This window comes from Drosophila ficusphila, unplaced genomic scaffold, assembly GCF_018152265.1.
Source record: "Drosophila ficusphila isolate 14025-0441.05 unplaced genomic scaffold, ASM1815226v1 contig_127, whole genome shotgun sequence".
Lineage (NCBI taxonomy): Eukaryota > Metazoa > Arthropoda > Insecta > Diptera > Drosophilidae > Drosophila > Drosophila ficusphila.
In genome coordinates this window covers 2,232,706-2,253,498 of record NW_025064016.1, presented here as the reverse complement: position 1 = coordinate 2,253,498, position 20,793 = coordinate 2,232,706, and the positions used below count along the sequence as shown (strand labels likewise).

Sequence of the window (20,793 nt, the reverse complement as noted above, 5' to 3'; positions counted from 1 at the left end):
TGAATTTGTTGTTGTTGCTGTGGTTGCTGTTGCAATTGTTGTTGTTGTTGCTGTGTTTGCTGCTGTTGCTGCTGCTGTTGCTTGAGGAGTTCTCCCAGCTGCTCTTGAATTTGTTGCTGTTCCTGTGGTTGCTGCTGGTCATCTTTCTGCTGATCCTGCTGTTGTCCTTGTAGTTGTCCCAGCTCCTGTTGGAATTGTTGTTGTCGTTGCTGTGTTTCCTGCTGTTGCTGCTGCTGTTGCTTAAGGAGTTCTCCCAGCTGCTCTTGAATTTGTTGCTGTTGCTGTGGTTGCTGTTGGTTCTGTTTTTGCTGATCCTGCTGTTGTCGTTGTAGTTGCAATTGTTGTTGTCGTTGCTGTGTTTGCTGCTGTTGCTGCTGCTGTTGCTTGAGGAGTTCTCCCAGCTGCTCTTGAATTTGTTGCTGTTGCTGTGGTTGCTGTTGGTCCTGTTTCTGCTGATCCTGCTGTTGTGGTTGTAGTTGCCACAGTTGCTGTTGCAATTGTTGTTGTCGTTGCTGTGTTTGCTGCTGTTGCTGCTGCTGTTGCTTGAGGAGTTCTCCCAGCTGCTCTTGAATTTGTTGCTGTTGCTGTGGTTGAATTTGTTGCTGTTGCTGTGGTTGCTGTTGCAATTGTTGTTGTCGTTGCTGTGTTTGCTGCTGTTGCTGCTGCTGTTGCTTTAGGAGTTCTCCCAGCTGCTTTTGAATTTGTTGCTGTTGCTGTGGTTGAATTTGTTGCTGTTGCTGTGGTTGCTGTTGCAATTGTTGTTCTCGTTGCTGTGTTTGCTGCTGTTGCTGCTGCTGTTGCTTTAGGAATTCTCCCAACTGCTCTTGAATTTGTTGCTGTTGCTGTGGTTGCTGTTGCAATTGCTGTTGTCCTTGCTGTTTTTGCTGCTGTTGCTTTAGGAGTTCTCCCAGCTGCTCTTGAATTTGTTGCTGTTGCTGTGGTTGAATTTTTTGCTGTTTCTGTGGTTGCTGTTGGTCCTGTTTCTGCTGATCCTGCTGTTGTCGTTGTAGTTGCCACAGTTGCTGTTGCAATTGTTGTTGTCGTTGCTGTGTTTGCTGCTGTTGCTGCTGCTGTTGCTTAAGTAGTTCTCCCAGCTGCTCTTGAATTTGTTGCTGTTGCTGTGGTTGAATTTGTTGCTGTTGCTGTGGTTGCTGTTGCAATTGTTGTTGTTGTTGCTGTGTTTGCTGCTGTTGCTGCTGCTGTTGCTTTAGGAGTTCTCCCAGCTGCTTCTGAATTTGTTGCTGTTGCTGTGGTTGAATTTGTTGCTGTTCCTGTGGTTGCTGCTGGTCATCTTTCTGCTGATCCTGCTGTTGTCCTTGTAGTTGTCTCAGCTCGTGTTGCAATTGTTGTTGTCGTTGCTGTGTTTGCTGCTGTTGCTGCTGCTGTTGCTTAAGGAGTTCTCCCAGCTGCTCTTGAATTTGTTGCTGTTGCTGTGGTTGAATTTGTTGCTGTTGCTGTAGTTGCTGTTGCAATTGTTGTTGTCGTTGCTGTGTTTGCTGCTGTTGCTGCTGCTGTTGCTTTAGGAGTTCTCCCAACTGCTCTTGAATTTGTTGCTGTTGCTGTGGTTGAATTTGTTGCTGTTGCTGTGGTTGCTGTTGCAATTGCTGTTGTCGTTGCTGTGTTTGCTGCTGTTGCTGCTGCTGTTGTCCCTGCTGCTGTTGCAATTGTTGTTGTCGTTGCCCTGGTTGATGTTGTTCCTGCCGCTGTTGCTGTTGCAATTGTCCCAGTTGTAGTTGCAATTGTTGCTGTCGTTGTTGTGCTTGCTGTTGTTCCTGCTGCTGTTGCATTTGTCCTGACTGCTGTTGTAATTGTTTTTGTTGCTGTCCTTGCTGTTGTTGCTGCTGCTTCTGGTGCTGCTGTTGCTGCGATTGCAGTTGGGCCAGCTTATCCTTAGGAACAAGTGCCAAATTGGGATCGGCAAGCAGTTGCCTAAGCCTGGCGATCCTCGGGTTTCCACTCAATTTCGATAAATCAAAGTTTATATTGACGTTACTCGTCTGAGACTGCGACTGTTGCTGTCCAGCAGCTCCACTTGCCTGTTGCTGATTTTGTGCTTGCCGACTTTGATCTGGATATTGGACCACAGGATAAATCACCTGTTGCCCTGGCAGTGGGATCACGTCTTGCCTGGGTACTGTGATCACCTGAGGTTGCTGCACAGTTATCAATTGAGATGGATGCGTTGCGATTAATTCAGGAGGCTGCAGTTGAATTAAGTGGGGCAAGTGAATTAACTGGGGTTGCTGAATTTCAACCACTGGCGGATTAACAATCTGCTTTAACCTTTCATGAAGTGTTTGTATCAAATTCGATTCGCAAGGCATCAGGGCTCCGAAGAGCAGAACGGCGATGAGCTGCTGACACCTCAAAATCCACATCCTAAGGCAGGTACTTTCACGAAAGCGAAAACTCAACCGGAAACATGCCTTTTATAGGATTCTAGACCATAACATCGCGTAATTTAATATTAAATGCTTTAAGTGGATTAACACACCGGTGATAAACCATTAACATTCTGTTACATCATCAAAGGTTATACCTTTATAATTTAGAGACTGGATTTTGCATTCTATGAAAAATGTTTTTTTAGGTTTTGGCAATTAACTGAACATAACTTAGGATTGCATATTCGATTAACACGACTGATTAAAGTACCAAATTCATAAAGTTACAACTTAATTTAAATGCACCCCAAGCCCATTAAAAATTGTGGGCAAAGTGCATCTTGAAAAAAAAGTGCGAAATGAAATAAAATGTTAAAAGGGCCCCAACTTGTTGAAAAAACTTAATTAAATTGAAAGCATTCAACGATGCAACAACTTTATAACACTTTGCAACATGAATGGGAAAACTGCATGGAAAAAAAAACATATATTGATTAATAAAAGGGATGAAAGAAAACCCGTGAAACATGAAATATATGAACTCGCGGCTGAAAATGAAACGGAGTCTCTTCAAACGGCTGACTCAATATATTTTCCGAAACTGTTTGCGTAATGTGAGAAAGGCAAAGTTTTCAGCTTGATTGTTTTGTGTTTGTGTGGTGAGGGAAAACTATTTGGCGATGACAAAAGTCAGTTTTTTGCTAGGGACGTAAAGAGATTGCCTGCGGGGCGTTAGTCTATTGTGATTATGCGATGGCATTTCGTACTGACAGCGATCCCAAGGGGCAATCTGCAGTCAAGTCAGGCCACACGGAAGCAGCTAGCAACAACTATGATGGCAACTTGCAACACAGCAACACAGTCAACAGCAACTTCAACGCTTCATTACAAAAGTCTGGCCAGGAAGGAGGCGTTTCCCAAAAGAGACCACCGCAAAATGAAAAACCCGATAGTGAGAGAAAGAAAAAGTGCAAATAGCAAAAGTCTCTTTGCCTTTGCCTTCATCTTCATCTTATCTGGCAGATACAATTTTCCAAATTGCTGAGTTACTCTCTCCCTCTTTTCTCACGGCAAGAGAAAAGCAAAACAGACAACGAATCTTTTCGGCTTCAAGCTCGGCAGGTGGCAATTGAAATTGTGCAACAGTTTTCAGCAGAGTTAAAGTGGGAAAGCTCTGCGGGTTTCCCGCAACATTATGCAATTTTCACACTCATTGCGGATTTTATCTCTTTTCTCCGTCTGTGAACCTTGACATAGTTTCATTTAATTGAGCAGAAGAACCCATATAATGGAGTACACTCCATCAGTTGCTAATCAGCCCCTATCGATATTCTCATCAAAAACGAAATACTGTCGACAGGGAGGGAAAATAATAGGGAGTTAGTTTCTAGTAGATCTAGATAATTGCGGTGGAGTCATTCAATTAAGGCAGTCGAGAGAATGTCACTTTTGACATTTATTAACTTGCAATTGTTGATGACAGTTCCTTCGGGACACCCATTGCATTTGACTTCTAATTCTATGTGTCCTGCGTAGGTAGCCAGACACAGGATTTATGGTTATGGGTTACGTCGGTGATGCGGGTCCTGCGGTTTGGCCAATTGTTGTCGGTCTGCTCGGAAAATGAGTGGAATTTGCGGTTAGTTTACCCCCCGGGGTTGACACAAGAAAATTTTAAATGGCTTGAGGGAAAGGAAAGGGCAGGCTTGGCCGTCTAGATTGAATGGCCTAATCAAATTATTGACAAGGGGGCGGTATCTTTAATTTGCTACTTTTATCGTACATGAAAATAAAAGGATTAATCGGTTGCTACTGAAACAATGAGCAATGAGCAAACTAAATTGCTTGAAATATATATATGACTTATAATATTATTTTTTACCATAACTTTTATTACAATATTAAATGAAAGTAGCAATAGAATATTCTGTAGAGCTGTCGAGATTTCAAGCCGCAGACAAGCAATTACCTTCTGGCGGGGTTTCGGTTCCACCTCAGACATACATATATAAATTCCCATTAGTGCAAATGTCATGCACTTTAAATTCCCCCGTCTCGGATACAGATATATAGATGTCTCTGCTAAATAGTCGTGTTGACAGTTTATATCCAGCAATGCCGCCTCTCTCTAATCGCCGGTCTCCAGCTGAGAAAGCAGCTGAATTTTTACCGACCCTACTTCCACTTGAACGGCAGCGATATAACGTGTTGCAACATTGCACACTTTTACACACAACCTCCCCTTAGGATTTTCCCTGCCAGCATCCGATTTTCCCCCACACAACTCCCGTTTACTTGGTTTTGCTAACCATTTTCTGCCTCAAATGCTGCTGCTGCGCTGCTTTTGCTGCTGCTGTTGCTGTTGCCAGTGTCATCTGTCAATATTGATTTAAAATCAATTCATCTCCCGTTGCGCCAATGTCTGATTTTCTACAGTCCGAGCGCACAGCTTGAGGTTTTCATTAGCCGGGAGAACGTTTCGCCAAATTTCCCCATCTAAGCGCACAAATTGCCGCCTCTGGTGTTCGAAAAATTTCCAAAGCTTCGCATTACAAGCATAAGAAAAATGGTTGTCACTGCAAAGATATTTTTTAAATTAAAAATAATAAAATAAATTATCATTAAATATAAGCTAAAATTGCTAATTGCATAGTACTTCCCTTTTTTTGTAATTCTTGTTTAATTTTGTTTTCAACCGTACTTCAGCAACTTCTAAAGTCTCGCGTTGCAAGCTTAACAACCCAGGCGAATGCCTCTTGAATTAATCAAATTTAGAGCCACGACGACGCACCTTAAAGGAAAATGTGCGAGAAGTAATTCATGTGTAGGGTGGTGGTGGGGCGATGGCCAATCCCTCATTCTCGATGTTCATGACACTTGTCCATCAGTTGGGCAAACAAAACGGGCGGAGGCGTCATTTGAGACGTGTTCGCTCCACCCAAAACGACAGCGATGACGATTACATGGCGGGAGCCACCCGGAGAAACTACTGAAACTGCAGCAAACTAAAAAAGCCAACCAACCACCCAACGATCCAACGAGTCTGACACGAGTTCAATGCTCCTTTGCAAATATGCAAATTCCTACTCGATGCGATTCAACTCTTTTCATACTTTTTGTTTTTTGTTTCTTGTTTTTGGTACGCGCGCACGCACAGGCAACTTGAAAAGCGGCTTAAAGTCGCTTGACGGCCTTGTTATTTAAGAATTATTGGGTAAAAATAATGTTAACTTCGGCATTACACATGCAAGGACCCACTCGTGATGCAAACGAGTAGAAAATGCGCTTTTCGGAGGAGAGAACTCTGGACCCGCTGACTCCTCATTTAAATTGCATTCAACGACGCTTAACATTTTCACTGCCAAAATGAATTGCACATACATACACATACAGACCCACAACGCACTCATATCAATAAATTTTCGCACAACAAAAGGCGGCGGGAAAAGGGCTTTTCACTACCGGGGTAAAAGCTCTGAATGACATGAGGACTACAAGGCCTTGGACAGCATGGAAAATATTTTATTAAATGCGTTCGCCATTGAGCACCGAAAAATAAATGAAAACGAAAATGTGTGCTGCTTGTGAAAATTACATGGGAGTATTAAGCGAAGGCGAATAAAACTCTTTTCTTTTACCACTTAAACTTTTTTGTTTGCGGCCTGCCGATATGAGAGAACTTTTCTTAATTGATTTTTGATTTAACAAATTTACGTCTCAATTGGGAGCAAGTTGTATTTACATTTAATCGCAGGCGGCTTAATTGAACGCATATACATTTGGCCAACTTCCTGAATGCTTGAAACTGATTCAAATATTGATACTATAATTTTGATTCCCAGAAAGGAAGTCAAATAAAATAGCAATAAAATAAGGGAAATCCCACGACAAATATTCATTCAATTGTAGCCTCAAATCTATATCAGATTGGTCTAATTTTCTCTTTATTTAGAACGTATTTATGTTTGGTTATTTTTTGAGGTCACTTTCACATAGGAGTTGCCTGAAAAATACTTTAAATTATTTAACCCGAAATCCTTTTTTGTTTGCATTCCACAAAATAGTTGAAACAAATTTTGACATATATCACCACAAAGTTTTCTGACAATAACAGAAAATGACAATTATAAAGCAAATTGTGGGCAAAAGTAAATGAAATTAGTTTACTGGTTTATGGGCCTAATTCAAATGCAAAATGCCTACACACAAAACTTTCGTCACACATGTTGGCCATAAAATTTGCATATACACAACTACACAACACAACCCTTTATGACTTATAGACAGTCCCCAAAAATGTAATCAACATTCGCCAAATGTACCATGTGGGTTTAAATTTGCGATTTAATTAAATCTAAGCATAAATTGCCGAATCTTCAAATGCGGTTGGTAGCAAATGATGACCCCGAGGAAAATAAGTTGATCGGGACACGTCTTAGGACAGATATGCACGTGTTGTTCTTACAAATGAGTTTTCATTTAACGAAGACAATTGAAAATTAAATTTTAATATCATTCGGAGCGTGTTTGTTGACATTTTGATTACCCATTAGATAACCTAATAAGGAGGGAAGCCATTTTATCAAATGGTTGTTAATTACGAGTAGACTTTTGTGGGCACAATTAGTAGTAAATTATTTGAGCATAAAACGGTTTACCTTGATTTGGTTGTAAATTCTGTCAGGTACAAATACAATAAAAACCAATATTTTGCATTGAAATACCAATAAACTTTTTTTCTAGGCAATAACCTTGTTTACTTAAAGTTCCAAATCTTCCTTAAAGTTTAAACTAATTTTCTGTCAAGTTTCATAATAAATAAATGGGAAAACTGTATGAAAACTCAGCTCAGTCGGTTCCTTAAGTCCTTTTGAAAGACAATTTAGCTTAAGTTTTTGCACCTTAATTCACTTAGTCGAAGAAACTTGTAAAAATATTTCCCCGAAAATGCCAAGACAGCAACAAAATGTAAACTAATTTCAGTTGAGTGACAAAAACAGGACGAGAGGGGAAGGATGAAGGTGAATCCTGTATGTGCAACATGCAACACACTCACGTGTGTGGCCAATTTCTAGGTGACAGAAAATTTTAAAGTTTTGCGTCTCTAATTAAATTAGGCAAGAGGCCAACTAGAAAAGTTTCCTAACACCTGTGGAAACCCCTTTCTGACCTCTCTTTTTCGGTGGGATCTCCCCGGAAAATCTACCGCCAATTAGGGACACTTTCATCACCTGCTTCTAGTCTCCCATTTTACTTGAATAATTACTAAAGTTATCTTGTCCAAAAAACTAAGATTTATGTGCCTCAAGCTAAGGAATTTTAGTTTGAAAACTTTTCTAAATCCGTTTGCTTAAAGATCTTTAAGAGGCCAGTTATAAACCCAAACATTTTATAATAAAAATATGTTGTAAATTTTGCTAGTGTATGGATTGGGTACAATATTTCTGTAGATAAATCCCTAACCCTAATTGAAATGTTTGCACCAAAGTTGCTGCAACATTTCTGTCAATGCAACATTTGGCTTAGAAACATTTGTTGAGCTGCAAAATGTCAACCCTAAAAATTGTTGGGAAACTTTTTGCTAGCTGCAGCCAATGGCAACTGAAGCTATTGGGATCTTAGCCCGATGATGTTTGCTTCCTGGGATGATGATGTTGATGTCTCTGACGAGAATGTGGGGTAGATAGCGGCAGATTGTTCACCCCGAAAAGCCGCAGGAAACCCAATGGCCATCACAGGTTTCTGCGGCCCTCAACGGAAAAAGTAAACGCAATTTGGTAAGCGAAAATTTCATTAGAGCTGGCGAAATTTAATAAACCCATAGCGACATCGGGCGGATGGCAAAAATGGCAGCATAGTAAACATCAGCTTGAGGTGAACATCAACCCCGGGGTTAGAAAGTTGCCCTATCCGCACCTTATCAAATAAAAAACGAAAGGGAGAAAACGTTGAAGATAGAAATTTAATTTTTCCACCATAGGGGTTGGGATGGTAGTGGCCAAAAAAATGGGGGATAAAAAATACATATCTCTAAAATTGCTCATGGTACAGCATGTTTCGGCTAAATGCTTGGCATATTTTTGCGTTCCATTTGCATTGAGGTCATAGGTCACACATTTCTCGCACACGGCGGGGCGGCCACCATTTTTGATTTATTCGACGCGCCCCGACACACAAACACAAAATGGAAATTTATTGGTTGCACCGCACCATTTTCTACAAAAAAGGTAAATCAGAAAACCTAGCTTTGCTTTGTGGATTTTAAAAATGGTGGTCAGGCGGGGTGGCTTAAAATAGCAGTGATGTGGGTTAAAAAAGAACATAAGCTTGGGGTAAGCCGGGGATAATGAATGGTTCAGATATCCAGATTGGCTTGTTACATAGGATAAGCAGTTAATGAACGTTTCAAATGCAAAATGTATTCTGCTAAAAATCGAAAAATACATCACTTGTCATCAAAGCTCATAAAATAGATAACAAAGATTTTCTTTTTTCTTTCTTAAAAAAAAAAATACAGCACTTTCATTTTCCTGAGTGCATGATTAAAACACATGTTTTACCAATAGTTAATGACACATTAGTTACGCATATATTTCAATAACATAATTAAAATCAATTATTTATTTGCAAATTTCAAAAACCAATTTATGCGGTTGAACGCATTTTAAGATTTGTCAATTAATTGTTCGCGCTCAACGCTTCAATCAAAAACAAAAGCACCCCGGGACACGAATTTCCAACTCACGGCTTAACCCCTTTATGACCCCTTAACCCCCCACTGCAGTTGCTGTCAACTGTCCTTCAACAGCTATTTAAAATTCCATTCGCTTTAGCTGGCAATCAAACTATCCGAATAGATTTGAATGTTCCTGCCCGCAACCATTCAAAAAGCTCTTAGCTGAGTTGGAATTTTTAGAGAGCGAAATATATGCAGTTGAATTTTGTGGCACGGTGCTGAAATCGCATCTAACGGTGACTTCTTTAATTTAGTAGTGCAATGTATATAGTAAATACGTGGAAAAATGCTCTCATATTTTGTGAAAATATTTGCGGTCTTCGTTTGCCCAGTTTTTGGCTTCAATTGTAAATAAACGTAATTTGTAATGAAAATCAACCCGAAAACGCCGGCAGGAAAAGCGGGCATGAGCAGTTGAGTTGACTGTGGGGCTCCCATTTGGGCCACGGTTTGTGGCATTGTTGGCATTCCCGCTTTCAGACTCCTCCCTTTGTTTCAGATACCTTTTTGCATTTCTCTTGCAATTTTTTTTTTTTTTTTTTGGTTTGCATATGAAATATTTCATGATGGCACTTTAAAGCTTTGTGTATATAAGGTGTGCTCGCTATGGCGACGGAAGGGCAATAAAAATTCCGCAATGGCGTTAGCTCTGCATACGTACAACGAGAAGCCCCCGAAACTGTCGCACAGTCCCCTATTTTATTTAGTCGGTTTTGCAATAAAATAAAATTAAAAGCATAGAATATTTTGCACTATTTTCTTGGCTATTTATGCACTAGCCATGAGATCTCTCACTCTTTCTCTCTGTATTTTGCTGTAACTCTATGAAATTGTATTACCGCACGCGATTCCCCTGAAAGCCATTAACCCAAAACAAACCCGAAAAAAGAGGAGATATGTAGCTGTATCTCTATATCTCCCTTAAGCCGCAAAAGTTTTCGTTGCCAGGCGGCGGGCGAAAATGTTTTGGCCCTACAGTAATTAGTGTAATAAGCCGAGATGTATGACCCATCGGTGTGTTTGTGTACACATGTGGCTATGTGGGCTTTCGGTATTTATCCTTACATCTTTTTTCACGTCTTTGTTTGGTTTATTCCTGCTAATATCTCTTTTGCATTGCTGTAAAATATAAAACTAATTTCTATATTTCTTTTGTTTCGTTGCAGGTAATTTCAAACCGCTACCAAAACTCTGTGGGGAGTACGAGTTCAAAGCAGTTTCGTGAGTGACTAATTTCGTTTCAAATAATAAAGAGCCCCTTCGAAAGGCCAAACAGTAAATGTGGAGAAGGGCAGACCATAATGAATTTGTTCAATTAATAAGCAATCAGCAAGTGCCCTGCTCCCTCTATCTTAACCCTCTGAAGCCGTCGTGACTCAAACACAAAGAGCCTCTTGTGGTCTCTGCTCTTTCATACAAAAATGCAAATACAATTTGCCACTTTAAATCTACATAAATTGAAGCGTGGAGTGGGGAAAAAAAGGGGTAGAGAGAAGAGGGGAAAAAGAGGCAGTGGAGTGGCCCTTCAAACAGTTTACAATAAACCAGGGCACAGAGAGGGAAAACTCCTAGTTTCAAGAGTTTACTGGGCGGAAAGGAAAATCAATGAACAAGATAAACGTTTACTAAATATGAGTGCCGTTTTTGGGCTTTGCGCAAAATGAAAGTGTTGCTGAAGTTTCCACAAAAGCGCTTCAGCTGGGAGAAAAACTGTGCTCCTAAAAGGTAGTTGAAAATACAAAATGTGAGCCCAAAGGAAAGGTTGTTGAACAGAAAACAAACACATGGGAAAGGCCAAGGATAGAAATATACTATCATTCATTTTGATTTTTAGTTTTGTTGCCAACGATTTTGTACCCGAAATTGAAAAAGATTTTTCCCCATTTTAAGATTCTGGAAGAGCTAAAGCTTTAAACTTCTGTAAAGTCTTTTTTTACTAGCCCTGATTGCTTGTCGATAACGTTTTGTTTACTTTTTTCCATACCTGGATCACTTTCCGTTGCACCATTTCCTGAACCTTTCAATCATTTCACTTCGCCAGCTGCTGGCTGGCTGGCTTTTCCATTCTGCCAATCGAGAAAAATAGCACTCCTGACGGTAATTACCCAGACAGCACAGACAGAGGTAATGTCGGAGCATAATAAATTCATAATTGACAGGGGCTCGAAGTATCCCTGCCCTTCCAAGTTGCCTCCCCCCTTTTGCGTTCTGTTTGACAAATGTCCTGACGCCTGGCGAATTTCACGCATAAACAGGCTGTTTCCACTGCCACTTCCTCCGCTTCCTCAACTTCCTCGTCCTGTTTATCCACTCAACTTCTACGCCTCTTCAGCGGCACTTCCGGCAGCCCGGAGAGGGTTATTTTCCGGAACCCCTTCGGGTAATTGCAAAAACTATTAAGCCAAATTATGGGTTCTACTTTATGCCGGCGGCAACCCCTTTTTATTCTGCACTTGAGAATTAGAAGTGCCGTGAAAATCAAGAGCACGCCAAATTATTATATAGATTTAACCCCGCTCAAATCGCAAACATTATATTTGCAGATCACGCGGAGTGGGAGTATATTATACACGGGTATGTGTGCATATAAAAAGGTTAATATTTGCTGTTTGCCGGCCCACGTTCGCACACCGAATAATCCAACAGGATCTGGAAACCCCAGAGAATTCCCATGGCGCTCTTTAAATGGCCCATAAAAAATTTCCAAAAAAAGAAGGGTGTAAAAAGGGAATGAAAAAAGCAGTACAAAATTTGTGGCGCCAATTGATGCACAACAACAGGAGCCGTAAAGGAAAAACTCCAACGATTTACCCCAAATACACGCAAATGCGAAAATGTGAGAGGGGCAAAAAAAAAATGAAAAGTCATTTTCACATATTTGTGGAGCTAACGAAACATTTTTCACTTTCGGCTAGTTCGGTTGGGTTTTTGTTCGGCATCGGTTAATATTTTTTTCGAAAAGCCATCGACTGATATATAATTTAAGCGACCGTATTTAAGGGGAATTATTGGCTGCGAAATATTTAATGCAGCACCGGGTGAAAAAAGGCTGATTGTTGCGACAATTGGTGAGCATTCGGTTTAAAAACGACCAAATTGCAATTTGAATGCAATTGTAGGTAATTTGATTTCGATAAAATTTAACTTTATACTCGATTGCGAATCAAATAACAATAATTTACGGAACATTTTGTACAGTAGTTGAGGGAATAGAAAAAGATAGATTGATAAAAACATATATAATGGTTGTCCTTTAAATATTTATTTTACCTCCACCATTTTGGTATGATTGAAACCATGCCCAAAAAAAGATTAATTACATTGGATTTGGTCATAAATTAAAATATATTTTTTGCAATTGTAAATCTAGTGAAAATCCTTACATGAACGCCTCTAAAGTATTTCAAAATTGAAATTCCTCAAACGCACGCATATACGCTTCTTTAACGCCAGTATAAGGGGTTCCATGGCCTGTTCACTGAAATTTTAATAACTCAATTACGCACACATTTGAATTCATTAGCGCCAAACACCCGAAAAAGGGGGAAAATCAGGAGGGATAGCAAGGATGTTAAGGGTAGTACGGAGGCAGCAACAAATATATACAATCAAATGTATATAAATCAAATTTAGCGCCGAAATGGCGTTGAGAACCGGGGGTTCCTTTTTATACCCGATGCCAAAAGGACCGCAGGGGTGCATACAAAAATACGTATATATAAATTTGGAAAATTATTACCTCTGCATGAAGGAAGAGAAAAACTAATAACCATGTACGGATTTAATAATAAATCAAGAGTGAGGAATGTTTTGTGGAACAGGAAGCGGAAGGAGGGACTCATGGCGCATTCGAAATCCGCATTTCAAATAGACAAATGAACATAGGAACAGTAGCTTGCATATAACAATGGCCATTAGCCGGAATTATTCCTCGCACTCGCCAAACGGACATTTATCAAATGTATTGCACAATGCTTTCCAAACTGGCAGTTACATATGTTCCATTGTGGTGCTCTACGCATTTCATTCACTAGAGCTAAGGATCCCCCGAAAACCCTCAGACAATGATCTAAAATCGGGTGTGCGATGGTTTTTTTTCCCTGTTCCTTTTCCAAATTCAGGTAGCGAATTCTATAAGCCTCTTTCACGACTAGTCACCAAGTGGGATTTACTACCCATCGATCCTCTCGTTAGGTGGGATTAGCAAACTCAGCTTGACTGTTATTATTGTTACTTTTTGTATTCACTGTTCAATGAGTCGAATTTGGAAATTGGGTTGCTCGAGGCGATAATTGACAGCTCAATTGACGGGGTGGTTCGGGCTTATGAGGTCACTTAAAGGTCACTCGAGGGGCTTATCGCTGCCCATTGAGTACATAAACTTTAGGGAAGGTTCTACTAAGAATTGAAATTAGTAACAAAATATCGGAAGGACCTTTCTCTTCGTTCTGTAGTTTTATTGGAAATATGGTTTATCGCTTTGTGGATGTTTTGTAAGTAATCATTTAGCAATTAACATAACTAGTTCAATTTTAAGAATATTTGTGGCATATCTCCTTGCAAGGTTTCATTAATTAACATTACGTGATTTGATCGCTCAGTCATGCATCACAAGAATCTGCTGCAAACAAAGGCGCCGAAAACTAAGCTGCAATTTGAAAATGAACTTATTTGCTCAAGTAATCTGATTAACAGTTCACTTAATTTACTGTCTATTGTGAGCTTATTTAAATACCACCCACCACCGCCCAAAACGGGCTTTTAATCAAATTTTCGAATTTCCAACCAATGTCAAAAGAGGCCGCGCAAATGTTCCAATTTTCCCTTGCGCTACTGCAAAACCATTTAAAGTCATTAGCTACTATTGTGGAAATGTAATTGAAACCGAAAACTGAGCACAAAGTGCAGGTCCAGACAAACATTAGCTAAAATGCAATTTCAACACTGCAAAGAGCTCGAGAAGAAGGCAGATTGTTTCAAAGTTGGATGCAGACAGCACCTGTTTGCATTTTTCCCCATTTTTGTGCCACAACAGCTGACACTTTTCCAGCTACTTCGCCCCAGGTAGCGAAGGAGAAGTGGCAAAACTTTACCCTGCCATTGTTGTGGCTGTTAAATCCAACCCGTAAGTAGCCGAAATACCCCGATCCTCTCCGGACAAGAAGCCCTGAGGCTCTCTTGACGTCTCAATTTCCAAATGACCAAGCTAATCACAAAAGACTAAGGGAATGGATTTTGCTTTACTTTTTTTTTTGCCTCGGTCTTTTGTTTTGTTCGTTTTCCGCTTTCCCTGATGACATAATTCGGAGTGCTCGAATTTCAGCCGCCTGACTTTACACACTCTGACATAATTGGGGTGAACTACCCCCGGCCACTTGGGTTTTTAAATCCCGTATCCGCACCCCCTGTCGCCCCTAAATTGAATGGACACACCCCTGAACACTTGTGTGCGCAGCTGGCTGTCTTCATTTAAAATCAAATGCCATGCCCTGCAATTGCTAAATGAAAACTTCAGTTTTTTGTGTGTGCTGTTTAATACAAAATTATGCAAATATTGCAGAGCATTTGCATGCATCCGATGAGGGGAGGATTCAAAGAAAATGCAGGGAAAACCAAATGCAATGTGAACTGGCAATAGCTTAACTTGGAAGTCACGCTTTCGATGATATAATTGAATCAAAAAGAAATGAACAGAGAAAAGATATTTCAATTTTCTGATTATTTCTTTAAATTACTAAATTTAATTTAGAGATATGATTCTCTAATTCACGTTTCTAGAATTTAATCATTAGTTCTTGAATAAACCAGCTTATTATCAGCAGGAATTTACCCTTACCTTAACCGCAATAAAATTGGGATATTCCCCAGCAGAACTGACATTTATTACGTCCACATTTCCCTTCCGAGGAGTGTCCTGTCCTGCATAGAAATGCAAGTCAGTAAAGTCGGGGAAAATCCGCAAGGATTTGCTCGGTGATAGCTGAAAGCTTTTCCCCTGCCCAACAAAGGTGAACGGATATCCTTTTGGGGATTTTCCACTCCTGGTTGATTGTTGTCAAAGGTCATGAAATATGCAAACAATATACCAGCACATTGTTTGTTTCCGATCCGAACAGATCCGATTAGCTAATCGAAGCGATAAACTCTATATAAAAATCTCGACAGACCTGCTTTTCATTTTTAATGCCATCGAAGGTCCCTCGCTATTAGTAGATTAATAGTTCACAGGCTTTTAGCCGAATTGCCAGTGCTGACTTTTCAATTGTCTGGTGTTTCGGCTAATGAAAGTAGCTACAGTAAAATGCTAATCGCCAAATTGCCATTTGATTGATAAACTGGCAGACACGCCCACACTCACGGTCGAAGGGAAAGCCACAAAACTCGGAGACGGAAGCATTTCCATACCCCCGACCTCATGTCCGGACCGAAACCATAATTAAATAAAGCTCCCCAGTCTTGGTGCAAAGTCCAAACTGGTTTGAGCAATAATTATCGAAACTTGGCACGAAGCCGTACCACAATTGAGATTTGCAAGGACAATGAAGAAGGGCAACAGGAATATAGAAATACACTCGACAAATTTTAATAATCCCATTGTTAATAAATATTTAAATCAGGAGTCAATGATGTGAATTTGCTTTGGAAAAGAAAAATTATTTAACAAGAAACAAATTCACATCAAAATTTATATTTTTGAATTGAATTTTATAGTAATTTCCATTGAGAAGCTCAAATAGATTTTTTTGAGTATCTCACCGACAGGGACAGGGATGTCTCATCATCATTAACACCCGTCCCAGCAATTCCCGTCGTCAATGGCGACGGGATGGAGATATTTCGACCCATTCTGCTGGTCGGCAGTCGGAGAATTGTCGCTGTGCCAGCATAATAATAAGGCGACCAGGGGAATCGATGACAACGTAAATCAATGCTCTAGCTGTAAGCGAAGGCGATTCGAAACAATCATTAATTAATGTCAATCGAATCGAATTGAAGCGAGCTGAAATGAAATTTGGCGACAAACGTTTTCCGCTCGAAATCAACGTAAATGAGCCGGACTGCGGACCAACTTCGGGACGTTGGGTAAATCTGCGGGTTGTCACAGGTATACACATTCCTTGTAATCCCTTGTTCGGTGGAGATATGTAATTCAGTTTACCCCACGACTGCCAGCCACTTTTCATTTTCCCCATCGCCGCAAACGTGTTCACCGTGCTGGCAAAGGAAATCTCCGGCAAGTTCTGGGATTCGGAAACGGAAACTGGCTGAAAGACATGACAAGTTTTTGGCAGAGCGAACATCAACAAATGTCCTGCAATTAATTATATTCTAAGTCGTTGCGAAGACGAGGTGAATATAAAATGGGAGAAAATTCTTGAATAGATGCTTGGAATCAACAAGATATTTAAACGTTTTATATATTGATTTTCCGAATCAAAAAAAAGTAATTATTTTCGGTTATTTTATTTAATAAGAAAACATTCCCCTTTCGCAATCATTAAGGAACGCTATTGAACTCAAAGTCAAACAAGTAAAAAAAATGTTTCAATCCAAGCTGGTATAATAACCGCATGGACAACACATTCAGCCAATATTGAAATGCATTTTTAATGCACTTTTGCACTTTGTGGTTAACGCAGTTGCCTGGGAAGCTGCAAGTTGACTTTGCTTTAATTAATAAAAAAAAAACCGGTAAACAGAAAAGGAAGCGTGCAAAAAGGTTTTGTAAGAGCAAACAACAAGCATACGCCCCATATGCCGCCTGACGAAATATTCACAGCCATTTATCTGGCTGTTGAATGCTCAATGTTCAACGTTCAATACTCGGCCGTGTTGTCAGCAAAAGCAGCAGCATAATTGCAATTTAATGCACTTTTATTGGCATTCAATGGGCTGCGAACGGAGGAGGCATCAACGTCATTAATTAAAAACACTTTGCCTCGCTGGCGGTGTTAAAAAATAAACTTTATTGCCCTCTCGTATTTACTACTCACTCGTCCAACTAAAACAGGAAAGCATATATACAACCATATACATACGTATGTGCAGGGAGTTGAAAAACGGCCTTGGGGCATGTGAAACAAATTCATTAAATGTATTTAAGCGGCGAAGCTTTTAATTAGAGAGATACCTGGCAAATCCTGCGCGCCTAACCCTTACCCTTCCCTCGTGCATTAAAAAGTTATTCCATCATAATAAATCTTTTGGCTTGCGCTGGGCTTGCATAATTAGCCAGCAACTCGGACGACTTAAACTCCCACCCCTGTAGACGTTTCCCGGTCATGTCATAATTATGCAAAAAGTGTGAACCTGAAGCTGGAGGAGAAAAAGTTAACTAAACAAACCTTGCCTCATTCCACTGCTGGCGCTACTGCTGATATCCCCGGCCCAACTTTCACAACATAATTCGTTATTTATGACTTCAATTATGTTTGCCCGTGGCCACACACACACACACAAACCTAAAGGTTAAATGGGCGCAGCGAGGCAAAACTTAACCCCGGCTCAAGGTATCACACTTTAACCCCCTGATGGCCCCTGGGCATCCCACACATTTGTCGTCACCTCAGTTTCCGTGGCGAGTGAGTGACCCCCTCTGGAGAAAATGCGAACGGCGGAGAGATAACATTTTAATTACGGCTCCAACGAAAGGTTTCACCTCCTTGAATATTCTTATGATAAATTATCCAAGTGAAATGGCCCGAAAGGTTGGCCAAAGATTGGCTCATAGTTTGACTCCCAATGGGTTTGCCAACTAATTTCTGAAAAATATTCCGAGCTGTCATTTTAGAAATGTAAATTAATGGTGTGATTATAAATAAATGAAAATGTTATTTAAAACTTAGTTTATTTAATGGTTATTAGTTTGATTGCCTGTAGGTGAATTACAAACCAATAAAAGTAAGCAAAAGCTAAAGCGGCAATAAAAATTATTTTCACATGAATTTTAAATATATTTTATTCCCTGTTAAGGAAGTGAAACTGTGTGTTTCAATTTGGTCAGCACATGTCAGCACAGTTTATGAATTATAAATGCACGTGGCATATAATTCATACCATAAGCCTAGCCAGTCTGTCAATGCGTATTAATAACAAAGTAGGCCTGCATTAAATATATATTATTTTTTGCTACAATATTTGCACAGTTAATATGAAAATATTATTAATAAACTTTAATTACCAGAAGGAGCAATTTTTTGTATGCATCTGTCATTTAAAATTTATATGGTAAGCGGCAGATAAAAATGGCTTTAATAAATGAGTTTCCCCTGGGCTGAACAAAAAAACTGAATGTGAAAATTTAAAGGCAAGTTGAGTTGAAGCGGCAAGTCGATACACAAACTATGGGAGCCAAAGTGGATAACCTTGAACGAAGACAGGCCACGTCTTCTAATGCTGCAACTCGAATGTTGCCGCTGCAACTTGGACAACTCTCAGCCTTGGGGCTTCAGTTTTGTTGGTCTGGGAAAACATGTTTCCCACTTATCTCTCGCACATTTGCATGTGAATGAAAACCGAGTCATGGACGCCGACAAATGTTGCATTCAGCTGGCGTTGTTGATTTTGTATTTTGTGAAAAGCGCTTAGTTGCCAAACTGTTTTCAAAGCCTCTTCAACTGAGCAACAAATGCACACAGGGCAATTAAATTAAAGACGAAAGGCAAACAGAAGGCAAGGCAAAAAGTTGATCTTGCTAAAGTTTGGACAAAGTTTTAATTTTACCCAGAAAGTTCACCACTCTGCCATTGTCAGCATTATATTTTATGCTTTAATTAGCAAAGCATTTCAAACGTCCCAAAAGCGTTGACAAACAATTAGCAACGAAAACAATTCTCTCTTCGCGGAATTTTGGGTCAGTCGAAAGGGACTGAGTCATACTATATCGCCATATCCGTTCGGCAGATCAGTGCGAAAACTAAACAGAAAGCAGAAACACTCTTTTTTTGCCCATAAACATTGAAAACTTTAAGCCCGAAGTGGGTTCAAAGACACATATGGCCCAGTCAACCGTTAAAACATAACCGTTAAGCTGTTACTCATGGCCAAGCAATTTCTTTTATGTGCCTTTGCGTAAATAAATAAAAAAAAAAAGGAAATTGCAAATATAAATAATAACATATTTAGCATACAAATTAGTTTTGCATATTAATTATGCAATTAAACTGTGACGCGCATATGGAACGTTATGGCATGAAGAAAAACTACAACAGAAAACATAAAAAAAGGTCACATAAAATTTGACCGCGTTTATTGTATGAGCAGAGAAGCGTGAGGTGAAAAGTTGCAAAATATTATTGCAAAGTTTGATTGATCTGCACAACAAAAAATGAAAAAGTAGTTTTTGCGAAAAGATTTGGTTATTAATGTGGTATTTTAATATACTTTGACTTAATTGAAAATCCAGTTACTTTTCATAGGGGTAAATAATATAAAAAACCAACTTTTTAAGCTTATAAAACTAACTTCAACATTAAATAAATAAATACCAAAATAATTTAAAAACCCAATTATTTAACATACTTGCTTTTTTGTTTATTTACCTTATTTATAACCTTAACAAACTATCTATAAATACCCAAAAGTAATTTTGCCCATTAAAGACACGCTTTAGCTGGTAGACATCCCCTTAAGGTATGTCAACACCAATAGAAATCAATATATTCCATCTATTTGTGTACGTATTTCTGCACAACACAATTGACAACAACAATAATTAATTGATTTCGCTTGCCAGTAACATAAAATTAATGTCAGTTTCGTTAGCATTTACAAGAAGAACTTTTCTGTTTTTTGGGATGAAGGTGGCTGCCATTTGGTGATTTCAAGCCATTTGTCAAATTTCGCATTCACCATCCTCTCTTCCTCTCGAAGAAAGCCCATAAATTATGAGGCCAAAACCACAGATCAATTTATTTTGTTGCTCGAGACAGGTTCGCCCTCCCTAACATCCTGTGAAAATGTCAGCGAAAAAGGAAAAACAATTAAAACCCACTCGCAGACAATTTTTATGAGCACCGGCGACGTCTAGCCTTTATATATATCTCAGTATCTCAGTTGACTTTATCTACCTTTTGGCTTGGGTGCTGATTTTGTTGCCGTTTCTGATTTGGCTAAGCGAAGTTTCAGTCTGTCTGCATAATTTCTCTGCGGTTTGATAAATGTCTCGCAAATCGTTGGCGACACTTGGCGGCCTTCCAACATTTATCCGTAAAAAATAGGCAGCAACAATTTCGAGACAGTTTTTTTTTTGCGTATATATTAATAACTGTCATTTGGGTGAGACGCTGTCATTGTCTCATCCTCCTCCCCACTCACACACACACACATACACAATTTCTTTGATATTTTTTTCACTTTACTTAAGAAATTCATATGTCTCTCAAGATTCCCCATCTTTGGCCACACGGCACTTTTTCCATAATTCAACGGGGCGTGGATCCTGGATCCTTTCGTCTAGGTTTAGGTGTGGTTGCAACTTTTGGCTCGTGTATATGAAAATTATGTTAATTTATACTCCGCTTGGCTGCGGATCCTGCTGTTTTCCCAGTTCTCTAGCTGCTTTGGAGGCGGCTTCCCCTTGGGGCGTCTGCTTTTGCTAACATAATGTTTTAGTAGGAGTGTGTGGGGTGTGCTCGATTTTGGGTTGGTTTTAACTAAGAGAATATTATTTTC

The 20,793-nt window shown here is 39.6% G+C and overlaps 1 protein-coding gene across 4 annotated transcripts in view; it reads left to right on the top strand.

Annotated features, from left to right (window-relative positions):
* LOC108096036 (fasciclin-3) overlaps positions 1-20,793 on the top strand; it is a 90,882-nt gene that overhangs the window by 54,073 nt on the left and 16,016 nt on the right. The gene's annotated exons all lie outside the window — the stretch shown is intronic.